Source organism: Vanessa atalanta, chromosome 23 (genome assembly GCF_905147765.1).
Source record: "Vanessa atalanta chromosome 23, ilVanAtal1.2, whole genome shotgun sequence".
Taxonomy (NCBI): Eukaryota; Metazoa; Arthropoda; class Insecta; order Lepidoptera; family Nymphalidae; genus Vanessa; species Vanessa atalanta.
The window spans coordinates 342,923-348,711 of NC_061893.1; the positions used below are offsets into that span (position 1 = coordinate 342,923).

The 5,789-nt window shown below is 45.9% G+C and overlaps 1 pseudogene; it reads left to right on the forward strand.

Annotated features, from left to right (window-relative positions):
- Positions 1-598: 598 nt before the first annotated feature.
- LOC125072950 lies at positions 599-5,221 on the forward strand (annotated as a pseudogene).
- The last annotated feature ends 568 nt before the right edge of the window (positions 5,222-5,789 follow it).

A 5,789-nucleotide genomic window follows, 5' to 3' on the forward strand; every position in this document is an offset into this window, starting at 1 on the left:
ACATAGCGAGTTACACTCCATAGGTTGTCGAGCGATCCTTATGCAACACATATCATATTAAGTTGGTAGGAAAGGTCGATTGCTAACTTAACATTGATCTACATTTTTCAATAAGTTTCTTCTAATAGTCCATAATTTTTGGTCCTATTCTACATGAAATCGGCAATCACTGTGTGTCTTTGTCTAGGATCTTTTATCTATTGAATAGGTAGTTAAAATTAATTTTGTAACGTGTGTGTGTACCCCGGGCCAAACTGTGTTACGTCCCTGGGCCGCGTATTGCCCCTCTTTCCCCTTCGTACGATACCCCGTACCCCTGCGTCCGCCCGTAGGTGCCGCCATCTTATATATACCGGGATACCGGGAAGCTATTTAGTCTAATCGGCGCCGACGCAGGGGTTGCGTTACGCTCGCGAAGTTTTTCTTTCATCTTTCTGTAAAAATTATTGTATTAGTGATAGTTTCACTAAAGTGACGCTCAACGTACTGGCCGCGAATCGTAATTTGTTTGTTCAAGTATACCGACATTTAGTATACGTTTACGTTTACGTTTTCGTTTTAGTTATACGTTAAAATTCGAATAAAACACGCGAGAACAATGCCACCGCGTAAAGTGCGTAATAACGATAAGGACAATGACTCCAGTTCTAGTGAAGACTCGGTGAGAATGGCGATGCCTAATTCCAACGCACCTGCACCTGTGCTTATGTCCGGAGGCCAGCTTTCTTCGCTTTTGGCTGCCTTTACACGGGCTCAGGCCGAAGCGAATCAAAGGCTTGTGGAATCTCTCGCGGCTTCGCACTTAGGAGGGGCGCCGGGTGAATCTACCGCCGCCGCTATCACGTCTCCTAATGCTGGAAATTTTTCAAAGTGCACTACCCGCTTTGATGGTTCATCGCAGCACCCTGAATGCGTGGAAGCGTTTATAGACGCTGTGGAAATATACAAAGAGTGTGCATCAGTCAGCGACGACATGGCACTCCGTGGGCTTCCTATGCTATTAACCGGCGATGCAGCTGTATGGTGGCGCGGCGTAAAGAACGAAATAACGTCGTGGTCAGTCGCTCTTAAGCGCTTACGATCGATGTACGGAGTACCGCGCCCGGGATATAAAGTGTTCCGCGATATATTTTCCGTAGAACAAGGTACGGAACGCGCTGAGCCATCGCCGTATTTATCGTAAGGATTAGAGCCTTGTTCGCGAAATTGCCGTACCACTTGCCGGAGGAGGCCAAGGTAGACGTTATATACGGACTTTTACATAAAAGGGTTCGTAAGTGATTATCCAGAGACCAAGTAAGCGATATTGAATTCCTGATAGAAAGGGCTCGAGCCATCGAAGAGTCGCTGACGGAGAATTCGTCGTCGATAACTAGCAAATATACCACGTCGCTACAGTCGTCGAGTACATCGCTTCTCGCGCCGCCGCCGCCGCCGAGGCGCGGCGAGAACGCATCGGAACAAGGCGCGGCTGGCGCCACGCCGGGTACGAGTTCGGCGAAGGTGCGCGCCGTTGCCGGCGCCTACGCGCTGAGCCATCGCGCTCGCGCACCGTCTTCAACAAGTGATAGTGGTGGTGAATTTAAGAGTGCAGCTAGTGATATTGATAAGAAACTTTTTTGTGTTTATTGTAAAGTCCGCGGTCATGTCCGCGATTCATGTGATAAGTTAAGTAAGAAGTCCCCATCTGTAAGTACATTTTGTTATGGTTGTGGTGAAAAAGGTCATGTTAGGATGAATTGTCCGAAATGTAAACAAAATGTTAACCCTTTATCTGATAAGGTAAAAGTAGAAAATGTATTTTCATCTATTTTGATTCACGATGGGCAATCGCATTTGCAGTCTGTTAATAATAGTGAGCTGGGTCGACCAATCGTACGTGTGGGAATAAGGGGCTATACCGGTACCGCGTTGTTAGATACCGCCGCACGTCGTTGTATTGCAAGTACGGGTACTTTATATCCATTATTAAAACGTAGTGGTTGCACATTTCGTACTGAGAATATGTCGGTAAAACTCGCGGACGGCACGGTTAGATTTACCAGAGTATTGTTAACCACTGTTGACGTTCAACTTACTTCCATAATTATACCTGTAGAGTTTGTTATTTTGCCGGATGCTGTTAATAACGAAACATTGTTAGGAATTGATTTTATTGTTAAGGCGAAGTTGAATATCGATTTTTCTAACTTAACTTGGTGCATTGGTGACCGGCCTCAGACTTTACACCCCTTAACGTGGGAATCCTCGCGCGACCCTGTTGAGTGTGCCGCTGTGAACATCTTGCGTGATGATGAGGGTGTCACATTGTCGGAGACAGAAAGGTCCCGTTTGGATGATTTGCTAAGCGAATATTTGGATATTTTTAATTTAGTCGGGGAACCAACTCCATATGCCACGCACCATATTGACACCGGCGACCATTCCCCTATTGCCGTCCCTCCGTACCGTGTGACGCCTGCGAAGAAAGAAGTCATATGTGCCGAGTTGGATCGGATGTTAACCGAGGATGTTATTGAGGAATGCGAGTCCGCTTGGGCTGCGCCTTGTGTTCTGGTGCCTAAGTCCAATGGTACGTTCCGCTTTTGTGTCGATTATCGTAAACTAAATGCCGTCACTAGGACGGACGCATATCCCATGCCACGTATTGACGAGCTGATACAGTCAACAAAAAAGGGTTGTGTGATGAGTTCGATAGATTTACGGAGTGGGTATTGGCAAGTCAATACTGAGGATCGGGATAAAACCGCTTTCGTCACCCCTTTTGGGACTTTCCGCTTCAAGCGTATGCCGTTCGGGCTTAAAAACGCCCCCGCGACGTTCCAACGTCTAATCGACCGTTTCAGGTCGGGATCTTCGTTGGGTGACAAAACTATTTTAGGGTATTTGGATGATTTATTAGTTATTTCTGAAAATTTTGAAACTCATCTTTCAGACCTACGTACGGTATTTGAACGTCTCCGCAAGTTCAAACTACGGGCGAACCGAGAGAAATGTGCTTTTGCTAGGGAGCGGCTTAAATACCTTGGACACGTCATCTCACGAGATGGGATATCCCCCGATGAAGAGAAGGTTCGTGCAGTTCTTGACATGAAAGAGCCAACCAATCTCCAACAGCTTCGTACCTTCCTCCAGACTTGCTCTTGGTTTCGAAAATTTATTCCAGAGTTCTCGAGAGTCGCTGAGCCCCTCACCCGTCTTACCAAGAAGTCGCAGGTCTGGAAGTGGAATGAAGAGCAAGCTAACGCTTTTCTACAGCTGAAGACTCTATTGGCTTCACCTCCTATTCTAGCTCAGCCAGATTATTCAAAACCGTTTATACTAAGGACTGATGCTAGCAATTTCGCTCTAGGTGCAGCTTTGCTCCAGGGGGAGTCCTCCCACGACGAACATCCACTTGAGTATGCCAGCCGTCTCCTCACACCTGCCGAGCGCAATTATTCTACCACGGAAAGAGAGGCGCTGGCCGTTGTTTGGGCAGTGGAGAGATTTCGCGGATATATAGATGGCCACCCGGTATGGGTTAGGAGCGATCATCAACCTCTTAAGTGGTTATTTTCCCTTAAGTCGCCTTGTGGTAGACTTACTCGTTGGGCCTTAAAGCTCCAGTCCTTCGATATTCAAATAGAATATACCCCTGGTAAAGCCAATGTATTAGCCGACGCGCTTAGCCGTCCCGTTACAGATAGCACCGTGTCTGAGTGTGCTGTTTGCCCTGTGAGCGTTGATGTTCCGCGTTGGGATGCTACGTCCGTCCGAGAAGCTCAGTTAGCCGACCCGGAAGTAGCCAAGATTCTTAACGACTTGGAGAGTTCCGACGAATTGGCAATTCATCGTTGGACTGAGAGAGGTTATTATTTAAATCAGGGAGTGCTGTATAAGTTTGTTGAAGATTCGGACTCCGAGGAGCCACAGTTGGTCGTACCGGAAAGTTTACGGGGCCAAGTTATGTATGAATGTCACGATTCTCCTACTGCCGCCCACGGTGGAATCCAGCGGACTATTCATCGTATATCTCAACAATTTTACTTCCCTGGTATGAGGCGCTATATTACAGAGTACCTGAAAACGTGTACTGAATGTCAGCGGTACAAGTCATCAAATACAAAGCCTCCAGGTTTACTTCAAACTCCGGTGCCAGCACAACGGTTTGAGGTTATTGCCGTCGATCTTTTTGGACCTTTGCCGAAGGGACCTCAAGGTGAGCGATGGGTATTAATTGTAGAGGATACCACTAGCAAGTGGGTTGAACTCTTTGCCCTTACCGAGGCTACTGCGGAGGTCTGTGCAAAAACCCTTGTTGGAGAAATCTTCATGAGATTTGGGCTTCCGCGGCGCATTATTTCTGATAACGGAGTTCAATTTGTAGCTGACGTCATGCAGAAAGCATTATTTGTTTTAGGTGTGAAGCAGAATCTGATACCACTTTACCATCCAGAAGCTAATCCCGTGGAACGCAAGAACCGCGACCTTAAAACTCATCTCGCTATTCTGTTAGAAGACGATCATAAACGATGGCCTGAAGTTTTACCATTCGTTCGATTCGCTTTCAACAGTTCTCTAACTATTCCTACCGGATGTACTCCAGCATTTCTAACATTTGGTCGAGAGCTTCGTTCTCCTCTATCTGCTCAGGCTGATTTACGGACCATCATCGAATCCGAAAATTTTGTTCCTCAGATAACCCCTTACCTTGTTAAGCTTGTTGAGTATCTTACCACCGCCAAGGAGACAATCGAGCAGCACCAAGATGGGCGCAAGGCCCAGGCCGATAAGAGTCGACGCGACGTAGCCCCGTTCGAAGAAGGTGATCTTGTGTTGATGAAAACCCATGTGCTTAGTAGCACCGACAAGGGAGTTTCCTCTAAGTTCGTCCCGAAGCAAGACGGCCCTTATGTGGTTACTAAAAGGGTCACTCCCACTACTTACATCTTGTCCTCGCAAAAGTCTGGAGATATTGTTGGTAAGTATCACATATCCGATCTGCGTAGGTATCATGCTAGGGATGGTGTTTGTCCGGAGCCGGTTGCACCGAAACGTCGTAGAGGCCGTCCGCGGAAGTCTTAGGCTAAATTGTTTGACCATTCAGGAGGGGTTCCTTCGTGGTCAAAAGGGGGAGAGTGTAACGTGTGTGTGTACCCCGGGCCAAAGTGTGTTACGTCCCTGGGCCGCGTATTGCCCCTCTTTCCCCTTCGTACGATACCCCGTACCCCTGCGTCCGCCCGTAGGTGCCGCCATCTTATATATACCGGGATACCGGGAAGCTATTTAGTCTAATCGGCGCCGACGCAGGGGTTGCGTTACGCTCGCGAAGTTTTTCTTTCATCTTTCTGTAAAAATTATTGTATAAGTGATAGTTTCACTAAAATTTTCAATATTTGAAATAAAATAAATGTATAAGTCAAAAAATATTCCCTTAAAAGAACAAACAACAAAAAACACACAACTAGGTAATCATACTAAATGTTACAATTACGAACCTAGGTTTGAAGTAGTTCATGAATTATTATAGTTGTACTCTCACTATCCAAAATACCGTCTGGCACTTGTTACAAAATGGTAATTAAAAATAAATTCAAAGTTAAAATACTTTTATTTAAATGCTCTAAAAAGAATAAAATAAAATTTTACTATCAATTTATAACCTCATTATACACGTGCGTATACAAAAGCTTGTCGTGTGTATACAAAATTTCAGCCAAATCGGTTAAAGATATCTATCTGCTTCAAAATTGAGTGGCAAGATTCCACCTGCACATACATATATACATGCATTGCAAGTTAAATAT